We start from the raw sequence: 27,995 nt of genomic DNA, 5'->3' as shown, positions 1-27,995 counted from the left end.
TACTGGGTAAATAAAATTAATATTTTGGTAGAATTTTTGCATTTCATTAGTTTATTTATTTATGGATTTGTGTGCCTGCAGCTGTAGTGTCTCTGCTGCAACTCTCAGTATCCATTCATGTTTGTGTGTGTTAGGCAGTCCACTCGTGTACCAGCGAGTCCCCCCTGCAAGCGGCCGCAGAGCCGCTCCTTCACTCTCCTGGGAATTTGGGGAGCGGCACGCGGCTCTGCGACGAAGCCTTGATCTTTGTCACTTGAAGGTGGCACCAGGGAGCCTCAGGAGCGGCCGAGGAGTTGCTGTAAGTGGGGGAACTACTAGTGAGGGGGACCAGGGTCCACTCGAGTTTTGGGAACGCCACCTCACCTCGCCTGCTCTTCAGCCAGGCAGACCCTGCCAGGAGGGCGTGGGCGAAGCGTGCGGCCCAAGGAGCCCGGCGTTCTCAGGAGACTAATGGTGAGCAGCAGAATTGCTGGGTTGTGGCTGCTGTGCAGCTGAGATCGTGCAGTGATGTTTGGTGTTCTCGATTGTAGCTGAGCACGGGACCACAGCCCGGTGACCATAGGACATTCCCCGCAGGCGAGGCAGCCTCCATTGCCAGGCGACGTGGATTCTCATCCCCAGATGCCAGAGAGATAAGTGGAGGGCTAAGGCCCACAGTGGGGGTGAAAGTGGGGTGCTGGGAGGGCCTTTTGAATGAGCTTTGGGAGTGGGGATGTGCAAGAAGCATCTCCTAAGGCCATCTAAAGACAAAAAGTGTCTGTTTTGATCACAGTGCTGAGGTGCTCAGGGCAGAGCAGTTCTGGTGTGTGTCCTGTCACTTGTCTCTGGTGCACTCTGTGTTCTTTGGGTCTCTCGGTCCTTTCTTCTCCTCAAAAGCTCTCTCTCCCTGTCCTGTGTCACGGGTGTCTGCACGTATTTTTCCTGGTGCTGTTCTGCCCTGCTGCATAGCCTGTAATAGCACAAGTCCTGGGGACTTGAAATTTGTTATGTAGGGTGTAGTTGGGCTCTGGATTATATGGGGAGATTGACATAACATGTTTGGTGCTGTTAAGTTGTCCTGCAGCCATTTGACACTAGTCCTAACTTCCTTTCAGGTGCTGACAACTCCAATCAGTGGCAGAGAGCCCCAGTCCTGGGTGAGGGTGTTGCCATGATCAGGTCAGTCATTGTTTGCACTTGCAGGAGCAGCCTAAATGGTGACCGTGTTACAGCAGTGTTCTTTGCCTTTATTTTTAGAAGGTCCAGGCAGATAGCAGCAGTCAAGGCCCATTGTGCTAGGTGAGCAGTGGACCAAAGCAGTTGTTTTTGCTCAGCTTTTAGTTTTTGGTGGAACTATAAGCATCCACTGTTGTTTGTGTGCTTTAGGGAATCCACTCAGAGTACTCATACCTCTGTCTCCACCTGCCTGATGGACCGGGTTTCATGCACGTGTGGTCTTGCCAGAAGCATTACAGGACCCTGTGACAGAGCCTTCCAATTTTGCATTTCAAGGTCCCCTCCTGGTAACCCACAGGAATGGCCAAGGAGTTGCGGTGAGGCAGGGAAGAGGAGCGAGGGTACACTTAAGTTGCAGCAGTGCCATGTCACCTTGTCTGCCCTTAACCTAGGTGTGCCTTGAGATGACTGTGTCAGAATCCAAGCGCGCCTGAGGTGTGTGGCCCAAGACTTCTTGGGAGATGGTGAGTAGAAGAATTGTCAGGTTCTGGCCCATGTGCTGTTAAGGTAGTGCACTGACATTTGGTTTTCTTTCTCTTGGCAGAGCAAGAGATAACAACCTGGTGACAACTGGAACTTCCCAGACAGGCAGGAGGCCTCATTCTGCACCTGATGGGGATTTGCATCCCCAGATATGTGCAAGATAAAGTGGAGGGCTAACACCCACAGAGGGAATGGAAGAGAGGTGCTGGGTTGGGACTCCCCAGGAGGGGTTTTTGAGTCAGTTTTGGAGATGGGGATATCTAAGAAGTGTCTCCTAAGGCCACCTAAAGGGAAAGTGTCTGTTTTGATCAAAGTGCTGAGGTGCTCAGGGCAGGGCAGTTCTGGTGTGTGTCCCGCCACTTGTCTCTGGTGCACTCTGTGTTCTTTGGGTCTCTCGGTCCTTTCTTCTCCTCAAAAGCTCTCTCTCCCTGTCCTGTGTCACGGGTGTCTGCACGTATTTGTCCCACAACTGCTCTGTCTTCTACATAGCCTGTAATAGCACAAGTCCTGGGGACTTGAAATTTGTAATGCAGGGTGTAGTTGGGCTCTAGATTGTATCAGGAGATTGCCTTAATATGTTTTGTGATGCTAATTTGTCCTGCAGCCATTTGACACTAGTCCTAACTTCCTTTCAACTTGCTGACAACTCCAATCAGTGGCAGAGAGTCCCAGTCTTGTGTGAGGATTTTCCCATGATCAGGTCAGTCATTGTTTGCATTTGCAGGGGCAGCCTAAATGGTGACTGTGTTACAGCAGTGTTCTTTGCCTTTATTTTTAGGAGGTCCAGACAGGTAGCAGCAGTCAAGGCCAAGTGTGCCAGGTGAGCAGTGGACAGAAACAGTTGGTTTTGCTCAGGTCTCAATTTTTGGTGCAATTCTAAGCATTCATTCTTGATTGTGTGCTTTAGGGAATCAACTCGGAGTGTGCATACCTCCGTTACTAACTGGCTGATGGACCAGGTTTCATGCACTTTGGATCTCGCTGGAAGCATTGCAGGACCCTGTGATGGAGCCTTCCAATCCTGCATTTCAAGGTCCCATCCTGGTAGCCCTGAGGAACGGCCAAGGTGTTGCGGTGAGTCGGGGAGGAATGAGATTCCACTGGTGTTTCAGCAATGCCATGTCACCTTGTCTGCCCTTAACCCAGGTGTCCCCTGCGATGACGGTGTCAGAATCCAAGCACGCCCAAAGCGTGAGGGCCAAGAACCCGGGCATTCTGAGGAGGATGGTGAGTAGCAGATTTACCAGGTTTTGGCCGATGTGCTGTTCAGATGGTGCACTGATGTTTAGTTTTCTTTCCCTTGGCAGACCAAGAGGTGACAGCTGGAACTTACCAGACAGGGAGATGGCGTTCTTCTGCACCCAACAGGGATTTGCATCCCCAGATATGTGCAAGATAAGTGGAGGGTTATGACCCACAGAGAGTCGTGATAAGCGAGGTGCCAGGTTGGGACTCCCCAGGAGGGGTTTTTCAGTCAGTTTGGAATTGGGGATGTCCAAGAAGTTTCTCCTTAGACCATCTAAAGGTGAAAAGTGTCTGTTTTGACCTTAGTGCTGAGGCATGCAGGGCAGAGCAGTTCTGATGTGTGTCCTGTCACATGTCTCTGGTGTCCTCTGTGTTGTTTGGGTCTCTCGGTCCTTGCAGATATTCTTCTCATCAAGAGCTCTCTCTCCCTGTCCTGTCCCCTGGTTTGTCACATCCTGTCCTGTGTCACGGGTGTCTGCACATATTTTTCCCACAGCTGCTCTGCCCTGCTGCACAGCCTGTAATAGCACAAGTCCTGGGGACTTGGAATTTGTAATTTGCAGGGTGTAGTTGGGCTCTAGATTGTATCAGGAGATTGACATAACATGTTTGGTGCTGTTAAGTTGTCCTGCAGCCATTTGACACTAGTCCTAACTTCCTTTCAGATGCAGACAGTTCAGATCAGTGGCAGAGAGCCCCAGTCCTGGGTGAGGGTGTTGCCATGATCAGGTCAGTCATTGTTTGCACTTGCAGGAGCAGCCTAAATGGTGACCGTGTTACAGCAGTGTTCTTTGCCTTTATTTTTAGAAGGTCCAGGCAGATAGCAGCAGTCAAGGCCCATTGTGCTAGGTGAGCAGTGGACCAAAGCAGTTGTTTTTGCTCAGCTTTTAGTTTTTGGTGGAACTATAAGCATCCACTGTTGTTTGTGTGCTTTAGGGAATCCACTCAGAGTACTCATACCTCTGTCTCCAACTGGCTGATGGACTGGGTTTCATGCACGTGTGGTCTTGCCAGAAGCATTACAGGACCCTGTGACAGAGCCTTCCAATTTTGCATTTCAAGGTCCCCTCCTGGTAACCCACAGGAATGGCCAAGGAGTTGCGGTGAGGCAGGGAAGAGGAGCGAGGGTACACTTAAGTTGCAGCAATGCCATGTCACCTTGTCTGCCCTTAACCTAGGTGTGCCTTGAGATGACTGTGTCAGAATCCAAGCGTGCCTGAGGTGTGTGGCCCGATACTTCTTGGGAGACGGTGAGTAGCAGAATTGTCAGGTTCTGGCCCATGTGCTGTTAAGGTAGTGCACTGACATTTGGTTTTCTTTCTCTTGGCAGAGCAAGAGATAACAGCCTGGTGACAACTGGAACTTCCCAGACAGGCAGGAGGCCTCGTTCTGCACCTGATGGGGATTTGCATTCCCAGATATGTGCAAGATAAGTGGAGGGCTACCACCCACAGAGGGGATGGAAGAGAGGTGCCGGGTTGGGACTCCCCAGGAGGGGTTTTTGAGTCAGTTTTGGAGATGGGGATGTCCAAGGAGTGTCCCCTTAGGCCACCTAAAGGGAGAGTGTCTGTTTTGATCAAAGTGCTGAGGTGTGCAGGGCAGAGAAGTTCTGGTGTGTGTCCTGTCACTTGTCTCTGGTGCACTCTGTGTTCTTTGGGTCTCTCGGTCCTTTCTTCTCCTCAAAAGCTCTCTCTCCCTGTCCTGTGTCACGGGTGTCTGCACGTATTTGTCCCACAACTGCTCTGCCCTGCTGCATAGCCTGTAATAGCACAAGTCCTGGGGACTTGACATTTGTTATGCAGGGTGTAGTTGGGCTCTGGATTATATGGGGAGATTGACATAATATGTTTGGTGCTGTTAAGTTGTCCTGCAGCCTTTTGACACTAGTCCTAACTTCCTTTCAGGTGCTGACAACTCCAATCAGTGGCAGAGAGCCCCAGTCCTGGGTGAGGGTTTTCCCATGATCAGGTCAGTCATTGTTTGCATTTGCAGGGGCAGCTTAAAGGGTGACCGTGTTACAGCAGTGTTCTTTGCCTTTATTTTTAGGAGCTCCAGGCAGTTAGCAGCAGTCAAGGCCAAGTGTGCCAGGTGAGCAGTGGACAAAAGCAGTTGTTCTTGCTCAGGTTTCAGGTTTTGGTGCAATTGTAAGCATCCATTGTTGTTTGTGTGCTTTAGGGAATCCACTCAGCGTATGCCAAGCCCTTGTCACCAACAGCTGATGGCCTGGATTTTCTGTGCTTGTGAGCTCTTTGGAAGTATTGCAGGACTCTGTGATGAAGCCTTGAAATTTTGTATTTCAAGATTGCATCAGGGTTGCCTTTGGCAATGGCTGAGAAGTTGCAGTGAGTCGCCGAGGTAGGGAGGGGGAGCCAAGGTCCACTCGTGTTTCAGCAATGCCGAGTCACTTTGTCTCTTCTTAACCCAGGCAGACCCTGCGATGACGGTGGCAGCCTCCGAGCCTGGCCAAAGTGTGTGACCCGAGCATTCTCTGGAGAATGGTGAGTAGCAGGATTGCTGGGTTTTGTCCATTGTGCAGCTAAGATCATGCAGTGATGTTTGGTGTTCTCGATTGTAGCTGAGCACGGGACCACAGCCCGGTGACCATAGGACATTCCCCGCAGGCGAGGCAGCCTCCATTGGCACGCGACGTGGATTCTCATCCCCAGATGCCAGAGAGATAAGTGGAGGGCTAAGGCCCACAGAGGGGGTGAAAGCGGGGTGCTGGGAGGGCCTTTAGGATCAGCTTTGGGGGTGGGGATGTGCAAGAAGTGTCCCCTTAGGCCAGCTAAAGGGAAAGTGTCTGTTTTGATCACAGTGCTGAGGTGCTCAGGGCAGAGCAGTTCTGGTGTGTGTCCTGTCACTTGTCTCTGGTGCACTCTGTGTTCTTTGGGTCTCTCGGTCCTTTCTTCTCCTCAAAAGCTCTCTCTCCCTGTCCTGTGTCACGGGTGTCTGCACGTATTTGTCCCACAACTGCTCTGCCCTGCTGCATAGCCTGTAATAGCACAAGTCCTGGGGACTTGAAATTTGTAATGCAGGGTGTAGTTGGGCTCTAGATTGTATCAGGAGATTGACGTAACATGTTTGGTGATGCTTAGTTGTCCTCCTTCTGCCAGGCCCTGAAGGACTCCCCCTTTCCCCCCAGATCTTCATTGGGAAATCCCCCTGACCCCTGTGACCCCCCAAAACGATCCCCCAGGGATCCACCTTGAACTCTCTGGGACCCCCTGAATAGTCCCCAGGGATCCCTGAGAATCCCCAGTGGCCCCCAGGACACCCTGGGCCGCCTCCCCAGACCCGCTGGGGCCCCTCCCGGTGTGACAATTGAGAGACCCCCTCAAGCACTCCATGCCCCCCTTCCGGAATCCATCTGGGACCTCCAACCCCCAGAGTGGCACCCCTGGGACCCCCACATCCCTTCCTGCCCTCCCCGAGAACCCTCAGAGCCTTCCCATAGTGGCAATAAAGGCTCAAAGCAGTTACAGAACCACTTCTACTGTGTCCCGTACCTGCACTGGGAACACTGGGAGGGACACTGGGAAAATCAGGAGGGAAGCGGGAACATTGGGTAGCACACTGGGAGGGAACTGGGGCAGCTGGGAGGACTCGGGGACTCCTGGAAGCGATCTGCCATGGAAAAGGAGACAAAGGGAGCTGATGTCATCCCAGAGCCACAGGATATTCCATACTGAGACCCCGGGGCCACCCAGGACCACGGCAAGGGCAGCCAGGCCAAGAGCCGGGGGCAGCTTTGGTGTGGGAGGCATCTGGCATCCCATTTGGAATTTCAGGAGGCCCAGTGGTGGGCACAGGGCCATGAGCACAGACAGCGGTCCTTTTACCTGGGAAAGAAAACTCGCCAGTCCAGGTTCCTGATGTCAGTTTGTAGGGCTCCCTTGGGACTCTCAGGGCAGCACAAGTTTGAGGCGGGGACAGCTTTGGTCTGGGATACGTTCTTTGATATTTGGATTTTGTGAAGTCAGGGGCCAGCTGAGGGCCAGGGGCACCTGGGCACATACTCTGGCCCTTTTCCATGGGAAAGAAAACTCACCAGTCCTGGTTCCTGATGTCAATTTGCAAGTTGTACTTGGGATCTTCAAGGCAACTCCTCATCGACATGAGGGCAGCTTGGGTCCACAACACCTCCTTCTTCATTCAGATTTTCAGGGGGTGGCCCTTCTTTCGGGGCCCCTGGCTCTTGGACTCTGTTGCTGGCCCTATTCTCTGTGAAACACGGCTCACCCTCTACACTTCCTGATGTTGGTTTCGAGGAGGTGCTTGTCTCTTCCAGGGCAGGCAGAACTCTTGCTGGCAGCAGTTTTGCTCCAGGATTAATCCTGTGCCATTCAGAACGAAAAGATGTTGAAAGTCACTTGGGGCCACAGACCTCGTGACCTGACCTCTGCCCTTTTTCCCTGTAAAACCAACCTCACCCTCCCTGTGTGTTGATGTCTGTTCACTCAAGGCGTGCTGCTCTCCAAGGGCTGCGGGAGTTTCTGGTGTCGGCAGCTGTGGTCTGTGAGAAATCATTTGCTGTTTGCAATTTTGGAAGCGCAATTCCTGTTTGGCCAGGGGAAAGACTGTTAATTATCTTTGAAATGAAAATCTGGCACCCCATTGTTTAAGGGTCTGGCAAGGGGCTGTGTAGGGGAGGGAACACCCCACAGGACCTTTCTTCACCTCATCCCTCACTCCTAGGTGTAGCAGCTCCCTGCGTGAGCAGCTGCTTTCAGTGCAGCTACCTGGGCACACCTGCCAGGAGCTATGGTCGGAACATCCAGCAGGGACCAGGGAGCAGCCGGACCCACCCAGGCACGGAGCATCCCTTGGAGAAAATGCCAAGGGAAGAGCCCTCTTGCCAAGGGGCAGCACCTGAGCAGGCCAGGCAGCATGTGGGGTTCCACGGGAGAGCTTTCAACTTTCCCCTTTTATTATGTCAGTCCTCCCCTAGAACCCCCAGACCTTCCACAGCACTCCCAGAAAAAAGAGGGGTTATGGAGAGAAAAGGGGTTTCAAGTATGGGAAAAAGCTTCCTTTTCCGTCATTTCTTGCGTTCAAATAATGAGGAAACGCACTTCCCCTGCAATTTTAATGGTCTCATTTGAAAGAGTCCCTGCCTTTTCTATGCTGTTAGGGGTGCTAATTGACAGGGAATCCCCATATTCCATTTTTTTCCAGTTTAAATAGAGGGGGAAAACCTTGACAGTGTCGTTTATGGGTTTGAATTAAGAGTAACCATTTTTGTTGTCCTAAGGCTTAAATTGAGGGGGAAGCCCAGCTATCTCTCTTTCTTAAGGGTTTGGATTGAGGGGAAAATCCCTCTGTCTTCATCACTGGAGAGATTTAAAGTGAGGAAAGCCTCTCTTTTCCCAGTATTCAAGGGATTAAATGAAAGGGCAGAAGCCATTTATTTGCCACGGTATCCATTTCAGTGGAGGTAAATTCCCCATTTCCTCATTTTAAGGGATTCACTTGAAGGAGGCTCTTTTAAAATGATTTTTCAGCATTTAAAACTACCTTTCAGGGCACTTCTTTCTGTGCCCTAGGACTAAGTACCTCAGAGAAAGGCAAGCCTAGCACATACTTAACCTTTATGCTGCCCAGGAGCCTATTATTTTTCTTATTTATAATGTAGTTAGTTCTAATTAGTAACCCTAAGAAGAAGACTTAGACTGTTCATATAATTAGTATTTTTCTCCACCCTTAGTCTCATGTTGAGCACTACTTAGTAGTCACTGAGGAATAATTATGTAAGTTAACAGCAAATTACCCAACTTATCTAGATATGCTGCCTAAAAACAAAGTTTTATTTCTTACCAGTTTTTTTGCCCTTTCGCTCCAAGTAGTTGTAGAAAAAAGAGCTGTCATTTCCCTGAAGAGTTTCCTTCTATATCCAGCCCTTTATTCCCCTTGAATTCAAGCCAGAGGAGCCGAACAGCTGCAGCTGCTCTGAGGGCTTTTCTACTCGGTGGGGTTTGCCCCTTCTCTTTTCCTGGGTGCCACGGGAATGAGCGGTGGGCCCAATCAGGGTATATTAACCCCAGCCTTTGCCAAGGGGCTTCATTCCCTCAGCCATTTCACACTAGTCCTAACTTCCTTTCAGATGCAGACAGTTCAAATCTGTGGCAGAGAGCCCCAGTCCTGGGTGAGGGTGCTGCCATGATCAGGTCAGTCATTGTTTGCATTTGCAGGGGAAGCCTAAAGGGTGACCGTGTTAGAGCAGTGTTCTTTGCCTTTATTTTTAGGAGGTCCAGGCAGATAGCAGCAGTCAAGGCCCTGTGTGCCAGGTGAGCAGTGGACAGAAGGAGTTGTTCTTGCTCAGGTTTCAGGTTTTGGTGCAATTCTAAGCATCCACTCTTGGTTACTTTGTTTTATTTTAGGCAGTCGTCTTGCAAGATGTCTCTGGTCCGGATGTCTGGATGTCCAAGGCCAGGTGGGTGCAAGCGTAAGGTCTGGGTGGGTGTGCTTTTCAGGGCAGGGGGATGTTGTTTTCACAGTATCTCAGTGTGGGTTGTTTTGCTTTGTTTTTTTGCAGGTGCTGTCGCTGCCCTAGCTGTGTGAAGGAACAGAGGCGAGCGGGTGAGTTGGCATTTTGGCACGGTGACTCACAGGTGACCCTTATGCAGCAGCATGCTAAGTGTGTACCTTTTTGTTTTTCAGGTATCCTCCAGGCAGCTTGTGGAGTCAAATTAAGACTTCAGGTGAGCCGGGGCAGTGGTGTGTCAGAGTTTCGGGGATTCCTCTTTTCGTGGGCACTAGTTGCATTTTCTGTTTTGTCTTAGGTACCCTGAGGAGGAGCGTAGCTGAAGTTTGGAAACAGCAGCACCGAAGCTGATGCAGAGAACGTCTCGCCGTCCACATCCAACTGACATTGGATTCCATCCGGTTGTCTTGCAAAAGCCAAGTGCTGGGGCCAGTAGGTGGGAGATGGGGGGAAAACCTTTACTATCACAGGAGGCTATTTGATGTTAGCTTGGAGAATAGGCCCATAGTGGGACGGGCCCCTCGGGAGCAAAGGGAGAGGGTTTCTCCTCAGCCCCCCCAGAGTCTTCGCCGGGCAGGGCAGTTCCGATCCCTCTCTGGTTCTCGTGACGTTCGCATCGGCGGCCTTCTTTGACTCTTGACATTGTCGTGGATCTTTTCACCATAGGAGCCCGCCTTCATGTCTGGAGCTATAGCTACAGTCACCCTGTAGTCATTTCTTCCTTCTCTAGGCCTACTGAGCTTCTTAGGCTTTCTCTTAAGTGCTTTGGCACTAACATCTTGAAAGGAGTTGCATGTCATCATCAAGTGCTACTGCCCTAGGGCTTTCTTTTCTTTGGCATCATCAGCCCATGGCTCATCTTGGGCTAGGAATCTTGGGTCCATAAGGTGAAATTGCCAGGCAGTTTCCACTTGTGTCCGTGTCACGTTGTCTGTGTCCGTGTCACGTTGTCTGTGTCATAGGCCTTTGTTACATCTCCATGCTTTAGCAACATCATTTTGTGCCGTATTGGCCATATTTTGCTCATGTACCTTCCCGGATATCAATTATTCTGGCATTTTTACATATTTACTTTTTGGGTCCGGACGATGTACACGAGATGTTCTCATCCGTCTTCATTCTCAGTTTTGGTAGCCCTTCTCATGGACTTCCGGACGGAGCTTATTAGCCCCTCATCACCTGACCACAGTAGTTCCGTAGCATCTGCCTTCTCAAAGGATATAGGGCTCAAAAATTAGTCTTCTGGAGAATTATATCAAGTCCTCACTTATCTTGTATCTCTGTCAGCTTATGTTGTATGCACTTATGATGCACCTACCTGTGTCGGCTTCTATTGTATGTGCGTATGTTGCGCCTACCTATGTTAGCTTATATTGTTTGTGCTTACACTGTATGTACCTACGTTGGCTTATGTTGTTTGTGCTTATACTGTACGTACCTACGTTGGCTTATGTTGTTTGCGCTTATACTGTATGTACCTACGTTGCCTTATGTTGTTTGTGCTTATACTGTATGTACCTACGTTGCCTTATGTTGTTTGTGCTTATACTGTATGTACCTACGTTGCCTTATGTTGTTTGTGCTTATACTGTATGTACCTACGTTGGCTTATGTTGTATGCACCTCTGTTGTGGCAATTGTGATTGGAGCTGCCTTGCCCAGGCACGTAGTCACGCTCAGGTAGAGCAGTTATAAAGCTTTGCCGTTCATCTGTTCTCTACGGGCTTTGGGGTACAACACTGATGGGCCCAGAGTTGGTATAGCTCCTAGCTCTCAGATAGTCAGTCACTGACCGCCTCCCCTTGTCTTGTAGGTCCCCGGGTCCCTACAGAATTTCCTGGAATCTACCATTTGACATGGAGGTCCTGCGGTCAGAAGAAGCGTTTAAGCATATTCTTCAGTGCAGCGTTTCACGTAAGGGTGGCAGCCAGCGTGTCAGCAGAAGAATGTGTGAGAGTGTGACTGTCTGTGTCTGTCTGTGAGAGTTTGTGTGTGCTTGTGTCTGCAGCTGTGTGTGTGTGTGGAGCAGATACAACCTTGTGTGTATGGCCTTTGCCTTTCAGGGGGGGTTTTCATCAGGCAGGAGGATTTTTTGGGAGTCTCCGGAGCGAGTTGCCGTGAATGTGAGTTTGTGCGTAACGCGAAGGGGGCGTGCACGTCGGCGGAGCGTTTTGCGCCGTTTTTGTTCCGGGTGCGTCATAACAATAAAAGCGTTGTGGACTTTTCTGAAATGGAGACACGGTTATATTGTGTCAATATGTATTTGGCTTGTAGTACATTATATTGTTCTGTCTTTGCAGTTGTTCCTGTCTTTTGATGTATTTTGCTGTATGTAAATTGGACTTGTACTTGTGTGCCTAGGTATGATGTATTCTTTGTTGTATTTGTCTCTGTACTTGCATTTGTATGCATTGTTTCCCTGTGTATTGCTGAAGTTTAAGGGAATAAAGATTAATCAGCCCTAATAATGATGCCTCTTACCCTCTGCCCTGCCCACCATTCATCTCCTGTCTTTCTTTGGTGTGGTTGAGTCCTATCATTTTCACCCTTTTTCTCCCTTTGCCTCTTACTTTCCTCCTTAGTATATTACTCACTTTATCCTTCCATGTGTAACTCTTTGTCTCTGCCTGTGTTTTCCTTTGTTTCCATTTCTAACACATCTCTATGTTTCTCTAACCCTATTTCCTTCTCACCCTATTTTCTTCCATTCCTCTACATGTATTTCCCCATGTCTCTATGTCTGTCTCTTTCAATCTAGGTTTCACTATGTTTTCTTCTTTTTTTTTCTTTGTCAGCCTTTGTCTTTCTAACACTTGCTATCTTTGTCTCTGACCCTTTTTCCTTTTCTGTCCAACTTTAACTTTTTTGTCTAACTCTCTATTTCTTTCTCTCTTGAACCCTACCTTGTGTTCAGTCTCTCCATTTGTTTTCCTGTAGGTTTTCAGCTCTATTTCTTCTTTTTCTTGTCTCTCTATTTGCTTTTCTCTTTCATTTCAAGTGCTTCCTTTTCTGTTTGTCTTTCACTCTTTTTCTCTTTACCCCACCTTTCTTTCCTCTTTCTCTGCCTTTCTCTTTCCAATCTGACTTTTTTGGTTTTTCTTTTTATCTCTGACTCTTATTTTTCTTGCTCTGTTTTCTTCTTACTCTCTCCTCTTCATTTTTTTTTTCTCACTCTCTCCTCTTTCTTCTCACTCTCTCCTCTTTCTTCTCACTCTCTCCTCTTTCTTCTCACTCTCTCCTCTTTCTTCTCACTCTCTCCTCTTTCTTCTTCTTCTTCCTCCCTTCTCTTTTTCTTCCTCTTACTCTCTCCTCCTCTCTCCTCTTCTTCTTCCTCTTAGGCTAAATACTTGTATCAGACATTTTAAACAGGTCTTTTATACAGAAGTGAATACATTAAAAGAGAAAGGAAAAGAAAATAACTGGTAATATATTTCAAAAGTCAAACCAGTATTTAATTTCTGCATCAAGTATTGCAATCAAAGACACCTAAAAGATTCACCTTTCCATAAAATCAAGGTTTTAGTTATTGAGATGGTGGTTTACTTATTTAGGTGGTTGTTTTTTGTCCTTCTAACAGCTTGTATTTTTAACTGTTCAGTCCATCAGCAGACAGACACCCTGTCCATCTTAACATAGGCTAAGATGGCCATAAAAATAGTGCAGGTGATGACATTGGTTAGCAACCTTTTCTTCTTCATCATCATCATCTCACATTAACAAAGAGAGACGAAAGGCACAAGGAATTCAAATTATTAGCTTTGAGAACTGAAATAAAAATCTTCTTTCCACAATTAGCCTACATATAGTGGCATTAGAAATACCACTTTAAGTTCTGAAAGTACTGGAAGGAATTTATACCCAAAGGATCCTAATTCTTTGGTAAGTCAAAGCTGCCATTTGTACCTGTGAACAGTATCACTTGGAGAAAATGCAACACTTAGGAAGAGTTTTAATTGTTTTTTTCATTACTTGACTCTGTCATTTTTTTCTGAAGTTTTTACAGCTTCTTGCATTCAAATGAAGGAAGATTAAGGCTGGATGGTTAAGGTTGTAATGCAGCATTTCAAAGTAATATTAGTGAAGATGTACTAGAAACTGCATTGCTTAGAAACCTATTATTTCAATAATCCTTTCTCAGAACTTCACAAAGGTCCTTTTATTGTGTCTCTGATAAATAAAATGTGATTTCTATTTAGAAAGAATTAAGGTAGTGAAGACTAACTAGAGAAGAACATGCAACCTTATAGATACTGAGGCAAAAAATAAAGCAAAATGGTTAGTTGCTGGTTCCAACTGGTATTTTTAAGTCTGTACGGCTAAGCATCTCTATCTTATATTTGTGATCTTTCTGCAATTTTGTATTTATGGGGTTTATGCCTGTTCAGAGTAATTAGTGTTGTTTACATTAGAACAAATACTGAAATACAAAAAATGAAAAGTTATTGGCAAATGGGATACAGAGTAGCAAATCTGGAAATTAGACGCTGCTGATATTTATCTGTAATGAAATTTGGCATAGGACCAGCAATAGCCAGAAGTAGGTAGAATATCCTGTGATACAGCATCTGAAATTCATCAAAACCCCCCTCCAAATTACCTTCAGTATTGTAAAAGTTTCCATTCTTTTTATTATTTGTACTTTATTAGAGGCATCTTGTCAGTACTACTTTTTCTTAGCCTTATGCGGAGATGCTTTCTTATGTCTGACTCCTGAAAGCCTCTGTGCAGAACCAGAGTTCTGCAGAGCTTTTTCCCCTGTATTCCTTCCCTTTTCTGTCTTCCCAAAAGCTTTTGGGATTTTGGCTTTTACACCATAATTTACTTAATTGCCTTTTCGTGTCAGATAATTCTTATGCATATAACATCTCATTTTTAACTACCTGCTTGGTATTGCTACAACATCAAAGAATTTATAAAATTATTCTTTGTTCTCTTATTAGATTTTTTGCTTTGTCCTTACAGAATCTTCTCTGATAAATAGAAGTGGTAGTGCTTTTTATTTACCGCCTTAATTTCCTGCAGTAAAAAAACACTCTATGTTCATTAATCATTCAACGACAAAGGATATTCTGTATTGGAGCCAAAATTGTATACATTTCTAAGCAACTACAGCATTTTGCTTTATTTTCTTAAATCTGTTTCAGAGCTTTGATCAAATTGCACTCTCCAATTGTTTTCCAAAGGGTGTAATAAGAGAAAAAAAATAACCATTTTTATAACGAAATTTCAAGCAAATAAAATCCTTAAAGGAAATTTGATTCTGTAAATGAGGACTAGGAAGAGGAAGGTCATAAGAAAGTTACATCATCGGAGTTTAATCATCCCCTTAGCACACTGATCTAAAGCAGGAAAAGCGTATGAAAAACTGCAGAGGTGTCTTCTGAGAAGGTATATGCACATTTCACATACTTCTTGTTCTGTATCTTTCTTCTAAACAGTGATTAAAGCAGCTCCCAGTACAGATCTGTAACAAATTCATGAGCAAATCTGATAAAACCTGTCTTTGAGTAAACTGTGAACCTAACCTGACAACTAAGATAAATAGTTTGTCAGTTGATCTAACCACACCATTCTTTTCTCCTGTATCTGGTTTCTTTTCTTCAGAATTAACCCAGTACTTTCTCCCCCATCGTGCTTTACAAACAACCTCCCTATCTGCTTTTTGTGCCCTATGAAGCCAAGAGGAGCAGTGATGCACAGGAACACTGAAACTCCAATGTCTGGTCAACTAAATCTGGATGATGCTCTTTAGGAGCAGCAGAATGATTTTTCTAACTGCAAAAACTGTTATAATACCACTTATTTAAACTTGATTTCCTGTTCACTTGTGAATTGATTATTTGACCTTAAATTGTTATGTTTTTTTTGACCATAAAGCCAGTTCTGATTTGCTGAGTTGATGCAGTAGAAAATACTTATATTTACATTGTTCAGCTGTTCGCAGGTAAAGTTGCATGATTCAATAGCCACTGGACATGCTGAGTTCTGACTGGCGTGTTAAAATTTTTCTAATATGTGGGAACTCAAAATGTCTCTCAGACATTTTTAGAGGTTCCAGGCCTTGGTCAGAGGCATTCTAGACCCTGGCAGACAGCTGAAAAACAGCTGTGATTTTGAGTTTGAGCCATGGAATGAATCGCCAACTTTGGAGGTGGAACAAGCAATCACAAAAGGTTAGATAGTATAGTAAAAGTAGTTACAAAGTAGAGGGGAAATTTTTTTAGTATTGTACAGGGGGGTTTTCACTTTGTAGGTGGGGGTCAGAAGTTCTAAGATGGAGGAAAGTGGGCTGATCCTGTTCTTCCTCCTTCTTTTTCCTTACCTCCATGTTCTTGGTGATGTTGGCACTGACAGATGGGTTTAGAGTAGAAAAACACTTGGCAACTAGGTAGTAGGTATTGGGGAATAATTGTAAACATGTTATACGTAATATATCTTATAAAAGATAGCAGCAGCCCTGGGCGGAGAGGGAGACGAAGAAGGCAGCAGATTGAGAGGATGTCAGGGGGTGTGTGTGCCTCTACCCAGGCCGCTGATCAAACAGCCACAGTCCAAGAACATAATCTGTTAGATAACTAGCGATAAACTGCCTTGAGACCGAACAGCTAAAGCCTGCGGAGTTTTTCTTTGGAAGCACGGGTTGGAGGAGGAATTTCACCACCACATGAGACCCCAGAGCAAGGCCGGGGTTCTCACAGTAATAAAGATGCACCCTTTGTTTATCCACCTTTGTCATTTATACATCCAGCTGTGAAGCTCTCCAGCTTTGCAGTGCTGTTTACTAGGACAATTGAATACCATAACTTCCCAAATTTTGTGTACGTGACCAATCAATATGCAGATTTTATAGCCATAATTTCACACACAGATAATTTGTTAATCGGGCTGCACGCTAAGCTGAGGAAAGCAACACAGCAAATAGTTTTTGCTTTTTTGATAGTTTCTGCCATGTTGAGCTCCCATTCTGTCCATTGGTAATGATTGTACCTCTCATGGGAGGAAATCTGATGGACAAACATACAAAACAATCCACTATTTGGCATAGAGGGAACTAACAACAATAACAGAAGTTTAATATTTTGCTTTCTTTGTCACCTAAGGGTGTGAAAGGTATTCTAGTTCATTGAGTTTATATTCTGCCGCTGATCTTTAGCTGAGGGACACAAAGATATATGTGTTATGCGTGTTTGCATATTTATGTGTTTATATATGCATGTAGATATAGACATATAAAAACACATAAATACACACAGGTGGGGGTGTATGTATATGTATGTATTTATATATATATATGCCTGAGGTCATATGTGTGTGGGATTCAGTTTGTGTTCTGTTAAACCCAGCCCTCTGTGTGTGTGTGTTTGCACCTCGTCCACAGGAGCTGGTTACAGTGCTGGCTATTGAACTGTTGTTGTTTTCAAGCTGTAATTTATTTGGTAATGATATACAATGTTTCACAGTGATAAGGAGTCAATAATGAATATGTTATGCTTTAACATCATAAAGACATCCTTAGGAAAAAGTCCCTGTCTTTCTCCAACAGTGATCCATATGGTGTGCTACTAAAAGGAGAAGATCTCTGAGTGAACAAATGTGAAATAATACAGACTTAATCTTTATTGCTCTTTTCCTATCAAGATAGCCTTTGTTGTCTGGCCTATGAAGACACTGCAAGACTACTCACTCATACAGCATTGTTTTATTGTTCACTTTTATTTTCTCTAAAGCAGACCGGGGTTGTTTTTTTCTTTTTCCTTTGCATATGTCTTAAGAAGTTGACCTTTAGCTTTACTAATGCAATTAATAGTTTTTGCTTCCTATCTCCTATAAATGATGTTGGTGAAATAGGTCACCTGATTTCATGTTCTAGTAGGTACAGTCAGAGAAAATTCTGGATATGTAAATTATCATATTTAATTAGCATTATTTCTATCCTCTTTATTACACATTTTGCAATACTATTGATTGTTGGACCTAGAGTATCTTTTGTCCTCAAGCCACACACCTAGAAGTCACCTAAATCTTCATTTTTTCTGAGGATAATTCAGCTTGGAATAATTTTTTTAAATCTAGATTAAGAGTAAATAATTTAAATGGAAGTTTTGACAGGACCACACGTATAAGGTTTTGAAGTATTTCAAGACTACGAAAAATTGCTACCCTGTCATCTGACTTTTTAGTCTTTATCTAAGACATCAACCACATGTTTGTTTGATGTTTGATTTTTTGTCATAAAAGGAGTAGGTGCTTTATCAATAGACTTTATTTTAATCAATACTGCCTCGATTATTCCCTACATGAATCCAATTTTTATTTCTACTGTCTAGAGTGGGAAAATATGAGAAAGAGTTCCCCACATCAAATCCATCTGCATCATCTCAGAGGCTGCCTTCAGTAGCTTAAACATGACTAAACCCCTCCCACTGTTACACTGGAAAGAGTCTTGATGACTCAAAACTTTAAAAAAACCTTGTCGTTTTCACTCCATTTAAATGTGTCACTTTTAATAGCAAAACAAGTAGAGAAATTCCAATGTGAACTCATTTTAGAGCAATGACCAAGTATTATGAATATTTGACTGTATTTAATCTTTCAGCTCCTTTTCTTATTGCATCCTTAACCCTACTCCTGAAGGGACTTGGATTTAAATACAGTAGAATTTCCAGTGTTGAGCAAATCTCTGGTTTCATACCTGAAGATCTCCTTAGTTCAAAAATCCACTTTGTAATTAATTTTATTTATGCTGTGCAACTCTGCTTTCCCAGATATTAAAAAGCATATTGGCAAAGAATATGACATTATTTCTTGAATAAAATGACAGGAAGTAATGCAGCAAGATTTTCTGCCTTGAGAGTCACCTGACTTCTCCATTCAGTGACTTTATATTCCTATTCAGGGATTATTATACCTAAGAGATCCAGAGTATAGCCAAGAGAATAGTAATAGAGAAGTTCTAACTGTAATGCTGATTTTCTACTGTTTGTTACTATTTCCTCACCCATAAAAGGCACTTGTAATTAATTTTCTGTTCCCTAGGACCACCTGTAGAAGTAAACTTCACTATTGGTGATGAGATTTAAACACGAAGAAAAAAAGCTGGGTAAGTATGAAGTTGTTAAACTCGCTGTCACGAGACTGTATTGTTGAAGACTGTTACAGGGATGATGGGAGTCTGGGATAAGTTTAGCTATGAAAACTTAGTTCCATTTCATCAAGGAGGCTTAAAAGAAGACCCAAATTGGGTTGTTTTTTTTTGCTGTTGTTGTTGGGTTTTTTTGGTTGTTTTTTTTTTTTTTAAACTGAATATTTTTGGAAAAAAATATGAAGTAGTTATCTCTGACATTTCTATTGACAGGTGGCCAAGACATGTCTGGGGAATCGTAATGATTCAACATCTCGTTTGGAAGCAGCAGAAACAGAGACAAGCTTTCAGGTATTCTCTTCCAGAGTAATTTTTGGGGTTTTACTAAAAGGTCTCATGAGATTCAGTTACTTAAAGTAGACTTACACATTCTTCACCAAGTTCTGTCTCAAAAGAGAAGACTACTTAATTCAGACTTTGACTGTGTCTGATTGTAATTGATCTGTTCAAAATTATTTCTGGCTGGTAACAATTTGCAAACTATTAAATATTTGGAAAGCTGGTAGTCAAATTACTTAATTTGACAGTGTCATGTGTATAGCCCTGGAAGCAGGAGTAAGGAGAGTTTTCCAAAATAATTGAATATTAAATACCTATGTGGTTGTTTATATATATATATATAATATGCAGTGATATGAAGCTGTATGTAGCATCAGACTTGTATGGTTTTGCACTTAGAGATCAGGACACTTTTCTAGGGACAATTCCAATTTTAACAGACTTTTTTATTTCTGTTTATGTATATATGTATTCTATACACCATATTTTTACCTTTACAGAAGTTTCACAGCCCTCCATGGACTAAACCTGAAGATGAAAAATCACCTGAAGAAAAAGAGAAAAAATACAAAGAATCAGTTAGTACACCAGAATAAAAACTCTAAATGCTACTAACCTACATTGAAAAATGCCAATCACTTCCATTTTCATGTTCTGCTAGCACAAAGGCATGAAATGTCCCAGGTTTCTAAAGCATGCATTTTTCACTATTTTATGAATGTCTGTAAATTAGTCTATAACAGACCAGTTAGTACCTTCCAGCAATAATCCAAAATTGATGTTTGAAGAAGTGCTTTGTAATGCAGTCCAGTTTTTGAACTCTTGTTCTACCTTATCAGTAATTGTATACTATAAATTACCCATTTCGTAAACAACAGTCATTCTCAAGTATATTTCTCACTGTTTTATTTCATGTAATTTTGTGGCAGATTAGTTCTAATATTAAGAGGCAGTCAATGTGGAGGGGGGAAGATATCTGTGTAACCATATTTGAAGTACAATCCTTAAGTGCAACTGCAAAAAGACAACTGTGTGTGTGGGGGGTCCATGTATGCTTACCTTTTAGTAATTCCATCTCAAATCTAATTACTTACACAATAAAATATGCTTATTTTCTTCTTTCTTTCCTCAGTGCTATCTTAACTAGTTCATTTTTGAACACTGAAAAGCTGACAGAATTGGATTTTAAGGGATGGAGATGGAGAGAATCATTACTTTAAGGATTCAAGCAAAAAAAATGTGCAGGTGGTACTGAGTTACAGTGTCATAGCTTGGATGGCAGCCGTGGGAAGTCGGTTTCATCCCTTGTGTTTGTGCTGATCTCGACGGGATGGAATACACTTCCAAGGGGAAAGCCCTGTTTGGTCCACTACAGTTGGCCTTTGATCACTCCATCGGGGAGGATTGATTGGAATCAGCTCTGTCACTCATGGATTCTTTCAGTTTCTCCTTAGTCACACTATGACAAGAAAGCAGAAAAGAAAGGGAGAAGAGAGAATGTTTTTCTTTTTTGGGTGCATGTCATTATTGGTCTAATTTAAGAATTCATATGCCATATCTTTTTGAGATGCACATCTTTCAGGAATGGTTGGAATAGTAAACTGCCTGATGCAATGCTATCTATCCCTAGCAAGAATTGTCTTAAGCATTTGTAACTTGTAAACTTCCACCTTGGTCTTAATGCACACCTCAGCACATTTTCAACTAGATTTGAAGTAGTTATAATAATTTACTTTGTCTTGCTTTGTATCAGTTTAAAAGCAAATAGACAAATCTTTAACTTAGTGATGCTCTGTCTTCAGTTTTAGCATTTAAGACTTTACCTCTCCTTCAACAGTCTCCTTCAATACCTCCTTGTCCTTGCTGGTGTGAAAAATGCATATTTTATGATTGGCTTTTCGCAAAGGCTATAATGAATATTCTATGTGTAATGTTAGAACGTTATGCTGTGTTAATTCACTTAAGTAGTGTGTTAAATACAGTTTTAGGTTCTAACCTAATGTTAAAATAGAGACTATGTATGTGGGGAAGTTTTTTTTTAGGAATGAGATACTTACTTCAAAGAACACCTAAATCTTCCAAAGCAGAGGAATTTATGGCTTTTATCAGAAGAAGTTAATTTCTTCAGGCCTTACTCAGACTCAAAGATGCCAGGGGATTAAAGGAAACAATTAACATACAACAAACAGAGTTTCTTGTTTAAAATAGAATGCATTCGTAACCATAAAAGATATATAAATATGCAACAAGTATATTAGTTTAAGGGTGATTCCTTTATTCACAAGTCATGCTTTTCGTAACTTAATGTCCGAGAACATCCGGACGTCCGTAATTCTTTACTTTTTTTATTGTCTTGTAATTGTCCTAACTCTAAACTTTAGTACTCTAGTGATATTATTATTTTTATAACCATTTTATTATTATTAAACTTTTAAACTTTTAAAAACCAAGTGATTAGCGTTTTTCACACTGGTATGAGTAATCTTTCACCCTGACATTTTGTATGTGCTCCTCTACTCAAAGATAGATAGTTGCAGTTTCTCTGCCTTTTTTAAAACTAAAAAACCTCATGAGCTGACCAAATGATGACAAAGTACAGCTTAAGACTATCCATGTTAAGAGCCAAAAGACACGAAATCGTGGCTATGAAATTAATCAGGTAAGAGATATGTGGCTCTTTGCATTTGATCCTAAATCTTGCTGAAGACAGTCTGCTTTCTTTCAAAATTTTCAGTGGGCAAGACACTTGTGGTTTTGTCATATCTACAGCTGGCATTAATTTCTAGTGATGCTAAAAGCAGCATTTCTTTGCATGTGACAGACCTTAACTGAGAAGGTCACTGGAACTCTGTTTCAGTCACCTGTCAAGAAAGGATCTGCACTGCGCAGTGGTTGAAGCCCTCCAGCAGGACGAAAGCCAACGAGCACAATGCTTCCTGTAGCTTTAGAAAGAAGCCTTTGTCAGCAGGATCCCCTTCATCAGGCAGCCTGGAGTAGATACTATCCACAGGGCTCCTTGGCTGCCTTGGTCACGGGTTCTTGCCTACAGGCTTTGGACTTGCTCGTGGCTGTTCTTCAAACACGGCTCCTCACGTGGAATCCACTTCTTGGTGCAGAGGGCAATCCCTCCATCTCCCCTTCCTCCCCTGTATCTTCTGACCAGGCTGGAGCTCTCAGTAGTGACACTGCAGTCATGGGATTCATCCCACCACATCCCAGAGATGCAAAAGGCCGTAACTTTCCTGCAGCACAGCGGCTTCCAGCTCCTCCTGTTTCTTGCCCGTGCTGCAGGTGTTGATGGAAGGCGCCTCAGCCTGCCTGTCAGCCGTGTCACCTTCCCAGAGGAACACCCCTTTTCTTCCTTTCTCACAATTTTCTGGTGTTTTCCCGCCAGCTTTTATTCCCTTGGCTTTCCTGACAAAGCCAACCCTAGACTTGCCTTGTTCTCTTACCACTCCCTGGCACTTCACTGCCTTGCATGCCCATCTCCCGCCTTGGATAAATGAGGTTTTTGTTTTAAATTGGTAACTATTTTTATATTAAGAGTTAATAATGTAAGGGCTTTTTAATTATATGGATTATTTGTAATGTTTTTTATTGGTATATTAAGTAAGTAGGTAAAAAATGGATTTTTTTGAGAAGTGCTAGATAAATACAAAGTATTTAAACTTGAAACTTTAGTGAAAGTTACTTAAATGTTTGTTTTAGGTTGGTTAATTGGTAAAGTGATATAATTAAAAGTAAATAAAGTAAATAGAGTAGAAGTATAATATTTGATAGAATTTTATACTTTGAAAGTTATTAAATAAGATTTTTATAATATTGATTTTTATATTTATAAAGAAACCTAAAGTTTATATATTTTGGTGGGTGCAGTACAAGACGTCAGGTGTAAGTTGCAATTCTTGCATAATCTACATTTGTATTTACATAGTGTAATATATCTGTGTATTTACATTGGTGTTTTGTGGAGTGGTGAGTGTGTTTTTTGTGTGATCTGGTTTTATGTTCCTTATTGAAATTTACTTGGGTTTTTGTACTTGTTGAGATATAAGTAAACTTTATGTTTTGATATAAGAAATAAGTATTGTTAAGTTTTGTTTTATAAAATTGTATAGACTTGCAAGATAATGGTATAAGTTGTTATAATTTTTCAGTTATAAGCATGAAGAAATATAAGAATAAAATAATGTATGTAGTAAAGAAGAAATTGATAATAATTAGGAATTACTTAGATAATACCTATAATTAGTAACATAGGTGAAATTATATCATTAGTAAGTATTAAAAGATGGTACATTATTTTAGAGTTTTTAACAATTGATAAATGTTAAATTAGTAGTAAGTTAAATAATTATGTGTGGATAATGATTTTTTAAGTTTAAAATAATAAGTTTATTTGTTATATTGATAAAGTTAAATTGTTAAGTTAAAATTATTTGAATTTTATTTTTGACATAGAAAATATTTGGGTTTCCTGTTAATTGTTTTATTTAGGTAGATATAGGGTTAGGTTATAGTTTAAATTTTAATTGGTGTATGTTACTTAATATATTTTTATATAATGTTTTTAAAAATAGTAGTTAAGAGTAAAAATGTTAGGATTAAAGATGAATCACATTATTTAATAATTGGATTTTTTAGAAGTGTTTTTAGAATATATTTGAATATAGTAAACTTTTTTTTAAAGATTTGAAAGTGGTTATGGACAGGATTGTGAGTTTGGATTTGGATATTGAGAGTGTGAAGGTGGAGGAAATGTATGAGAGAGCGATTACTTAGTGTGAAACTTAGAAAAAGAAATTAATGTTGTAGTTGAGTTTTATATTGAAGTGATTTTGTAATAATAACTGAGGAAAGTGATCAGATTAACAGTTTGGAGGAGGTTTTTAATGAAATATATTTTTTTTAGTCTTGAAAAATATTTAAAACTATGAGATAAATTTAGGTTAAATTATAGAGTTAGTGTAGAGATTAGTTAGAGAGTTAACTTGTTTTAAGAGCTGTAAAAGTAGAGAAAAAAAAAGTAGGAATTAGAAATTTTATGTAAGAGTAGAGATTGTAATGAAGAACAGAATTTTTGATGAAATTGATGATACAATACACTGTATTTTTTTTACTTCTGAATAGGTGTTTGGTAGTGTTTTCTTTTAGTTGTTTTAATTTGAGTTGTTTTATTTTTTTTAAGAATATTAACCATATACTGTATAGTTTAGAGAAGTGATTTTTAATAAAACTTAGGATAGGTTATATTAAATAACATTTAAATTTAGATTGAATGAATTTTGATAGTAAGGAATAATAAACTTAATTTTAATAGATAAAAAGAAACTTAATGTATTTATTTAAATGTATTGACATTTAATTTTGTTTGATTTTATTAACACTTAACATATTGAATGTTGTTATTTATAAATATTGAAGGTATTTTAAGTCTTTTGGTTTTGGAGACATTTTAGCTTGTTGAGTTAAGATTATTACTTATATCTTTACAGGGTGGTTTTATTTATTGGGAAATATGTTTCTCAGTAATAGATTTTTATTTATGTTACATTTTAAATGGTACTAATTTGTGTAGTGGGTTTTGTTAAATGTAGGATATTGATTAGATTGTTTTATATTTTTTGTGGGCTTGGACAAATATTTATCTATACAGTTAGGCTTTTCTATATTTGAAGTAAGTTTTGATGGGGTTTTTTTTTAAGAGTTATTGATTTAGAATTTTAAGAATATTTGGTGTTTGGAATAAATAAAATCGGGGGTTTTTTGGATACGGTCGAGCTGTATTTTTAGTGTTAGCAAGGACTAGTTTTGGTACGTTATTTTGATTTTTTTTGTTTGCTTACGGGGAGGGTCTCCTGTTAGATGTGGAAGCCTGAGACTGGCACAAGGACTTTTTATCTAATGCTTGATGAGTCTGTTTTATGGGGAGGAGGTGTTATTTTAAGTTTTATATAATACACTGAGAATTAGTTAAAATCATGGAAGAAACATTATGGTAATTAAAGGGTGCTACGTTTGAAGAGCTATAAATCTTTTTAAATACCTGCTTGATGTAAGGTGAGCTTAATCTCCTTTTTCTGCCCCAGAAAGCATCGGGCACGTCCACATCGATGGCACCACCTCTGCCTACTGCTCCTGCTCCACCTGACCAAAAGCAAGAGCAAAAGTTGGTTGGGCTTTAAGAACTTGCAATAACTTTGAAGCAAAATAAATCCCATTTTCCCCTGTGCTTTTTCCTTTCAGGTGCTGCACTCACCTCTGCGGACACGCACCGAGCTCTCGCTGCAGGAACCCGTCAGGCCTCAGTGGCTGTGAGTTCATGTTCTTCTCCCTGGGGAAGAGGAGAAGAATGTGATTAAATAAGTAAATAAATAAATAAATAAATAAATAAATAAATAAATAAATAATTGCTGAGGAATTGCAGAAATGTTTTCTGGAGCCTTTCCCCTTCGGTGCCCCTGTGCTGTGTGGGACACGGGCAGAGGAGCCTCGGGCTGGAAAGGGGCAGGAGAAAGGCAAAGGGACCCCCCGGTGTCCCCAGGGCACCGTGGGGACAGAACGGACACTGTGCGGGCACGGGGAGGCGAGGAGTGACAGTCTGGGCCAAAATCCCAGCTCACCCCAGGGAAATTAGTGAGGGACATTTTGGAGGGGAAAGCTGAGGTCACGAGTTCACCCAGCCCGGCCACGTTGTGTTTGCACAAAGAGGCACCAGAGGTGAAGGTCAATCCTGAGCCAACCCTGCTCAACCTCTAAGTCCCAGAATAAATCCTACAAGCTGCCCACTGAGGGACTAAAAATACATAAAAGAGAACCAAGAGCATTCCGAGAGCAAACCAGAAGGTTCCTGGGAATCCCGTGGCAGTGTTGTCACAGCCTTTTTGACAGAGCTGTAAGATTTTTATTTCAATGCTGCGTTTCTCTCCTGGGATCATTCACTCCATGGGCTGTGGGGATTTTTCGGGTTTGAACTCCCTCACGGTGGCCCTGACACTGCTCAGAAGCTGGAGGAAGAGCAGAGCCAGTGCTCCTGGCAGGGGCAGGGAGTTTTCCCCCAGAGCAGATCCAGCAGCTGCCCTCCAGCCCGGCCAGGAGGGATCTGCTTTGGCTCCTGCAGGGACAGAACGTGTTCAGGTGCTCCAGGTGACATTCCAGCAGCCTCATCTCCCATCCCTGTTCCTGCCCCTCCTGCTCTCAGCTCCTGCCCCACCAGCTGTGCCAAGGGAATTTGTCCCACCAGCAGCAGGGGAAGGACAAGAGCTCCCACCCTGGCACTTGGATTGTCCCGCTGGGGGATGCTGCCTGCTGGGATTTAGATCATTCCATACATTTGGCTGCTGAAATTTCCCAGCCCAGGGGCTTTAGCACAAAGATTGTTCTTTGTATGGTGCCTGGATTTGGGGTTCAGTATCAGATTTGCTAGTTCAGATGAATTATACCCACAGCCCCAGGTTCCCTGCTGAATTCCTGCTGGAATAACCTGACAGTGCCTCGTGGAGATTGGAAATTCCCATGCAGAGCTGCCACTTTAGCACCAGCTGTGTCAGGAACCAGCAGAGGTTCCAGGGAAGCTCAGTGGGATCAGGACAAGGACAGGTCTCTATTCCACAGAACTTGCTATTTAAAACCCTCATCCCCCAGCCCCAGGGATGTGTCTGGGGTCACTTGACAGAGTTCCCTGGAATTCAGCTGATTTCACTCCCCGGAGCTCAGGCTCCAGTTGATGTTTTAAAGCAGGACAAGGCAGTGGCTGGATGAGCTCCCGGCCTGTGCTGAGGCAGAACATCTCTCCTGCAGAAGCTCAGCTCCTTTCAGAGCCTCGGCAGTGGCCTCTGCATGTCCTTTCCCCTCAGGAAAGGGATGCACATCCCTGCCTGCAGCACATCTCCAGTGGGACCCACCTGTGAGAGTTTTCCATCCCTTCTGCACCTCCAGCTGGCTCCCTGGAAATCTCCAAACATAATTGCACTCCAACCTCTGATTTCAAGGCATCTCCAAGGCTCTTGCTTGGCATTTAGTACCTGTGAAGGAAGATTGCCTTGGCTCAAATGCTGCTGGTGAATGATAGCCTCCGGCTGGAAAAGAGGGAGGAGATTTGGGGTGGCTGGAACATACCTGGCAGCTGTGTGGGAGGTCAGAAACAGGGATTGCTGTCAGAGCCCCTCTGCAAACGGCCGTGCCTCCATTCCCAGGTAATGCCAGCCGTTCCCTGGGGTCCCTGTGGGCTGTCGGTGGCGTCTGTCCGGGCTGAAGCATCCCTGCGTGCCTGTGGGGAGCAGCCCCTGGCCGAGGAGCCGCGGGCAGCCCTTCAGCCGTGTCCGTGCCAGCGCTGTCCCGTGCGCCGGTGCCCGTGCCGGGACGTGCGCTCGGCACGCTGCGAGCCACGGGCAGGGCACGGCAGCTCCCGCCCCGCAGAGCCAAGGACAGGAGGTGCTCTCTGCCCTTCGGAGCTCCGGCTCCTCCAGCCCCGCACCGGGCACAGCCGGAGCGGGAGCAGCGGCCCCGGCGGAGCGGCCGCTCCCGGCCGCGGCGCCGCAGCCCCGCTCGTCCGGCGGGGCTCCCCCGGGGATGCGGACACGGGGCGGGGGAGGCGGGCGCTGCTGCTCGTAGGGGAGCGCGGTGGCCACGGGGCTACCGGGGCGGGGGGGCTCGGCATCCCGCGGGGGCTGCGGGGCGGCTCCGTGTCCGCCCGCGGGGCCGGAGGCGGCGCTGCCGATGGGGTCCCGGCCCCGACGCAGCCCCGGCTCCCCGCGGCCACAGCGAGAACGGGACCCGAGCCCCGGCGGGACCCGAGCCCCGCGCCGGCCGCAGCTGGAGCGGCGGCGCCCGTCCCGGAGCGGCTCCTCCCGGCCGCGGCGCTGCCGGTCCCGATCCCAGCCCCGATCCCGCCTCGACCCCCCGGCCCCGGCACCCCCTCCCTGCCCGCCGAGGAAGGAGCGGCTCCGCCCGGCTCCCCCAGCAGACACCGGCGGGACCAGAACCCGAATCCCGATCTCAGCTGAGCGCCTCGGACGCCGCGCAGGCCGGGAGCTGCCCCGATCCGATCCCCGCACGGAGCTCCGAGCGCCGGTCCCACCGCAGTCCGTCCGAGCATCCACACAGAACACGGGGCGGGCGCGGAGCCGCCGCCATTTACGGGCGGGGGGC

General features: G+C 44.0%; 1 long non-coding RNA gene and 1 pseudogene across 9 annotated transcripts; one reads left to right on the top strand and one right to left on the bottom strand.

The window, feature by feature from the left end:
• Positions 1–22: 22 nt before the first annotated feature.
• LOC144245970 (uncharacterized) lies at positions 23–27,995 on the bottom strand (annotated as a pseudogene). Its single transcript, XR_014956218.1, has 6 exons — positions 26,964–27,995; positions 26,750–26,869; positions 25,105–25,179; positions 19,338–24,992; positions 14,834–14,888; positions 23–12,795 (listed from the first exon to the last, which is right to left on the bottom strand). The product of XR_014956218.1 is annotated as an uncharacterized LOC144245970 (transcript).
• LOC144245969 (uncharacterized) lies at positions 2,787–19,964 on the top strand. 8 transcript variants are annotated; one of them, XR_014956222.1, is made up of 7 exons: positions 2,787–2,925; positions 3,006–5,441; positions 5,519–9,519; positions 9,601–9,641; positions 9,723–9,860; positions 11,238–18,524; positions 18,780–19,964. It is a non-coding gene; the product is annotated as an uncharacterized LOC144245969 (long non-coding RNA). The 8 variants fall into 8 exon arrangements; XR_014956226.1 differs by having other exon boundaries at positions 5,519–7,752; positions 9,044–9,860; XR_014956225.1 differs by having other exon boundaries at positions 5,519–9,107; positions 9,186–9,860.

The sequence above is a fragment of the Lonchura striata genome, chromosome 6, assembly GCF_050655825.1.
Source record: "Lonchura striata isolate lonStrDom1 chromosome 6, ASM5065582v1, whole genome shotgun sequence".
NCBI classification, from domain to species: domain Eukaryota; kingdom Metazoa; phylum Chordata; class Aves; order Passeriformes; family Estrildidae; genus Lonchura; species Lonchura striata.
Note: the sequence above shows the minus strand (reverse complement) of the source record. Positions and strands in the feature narration are given on the sequence as shown.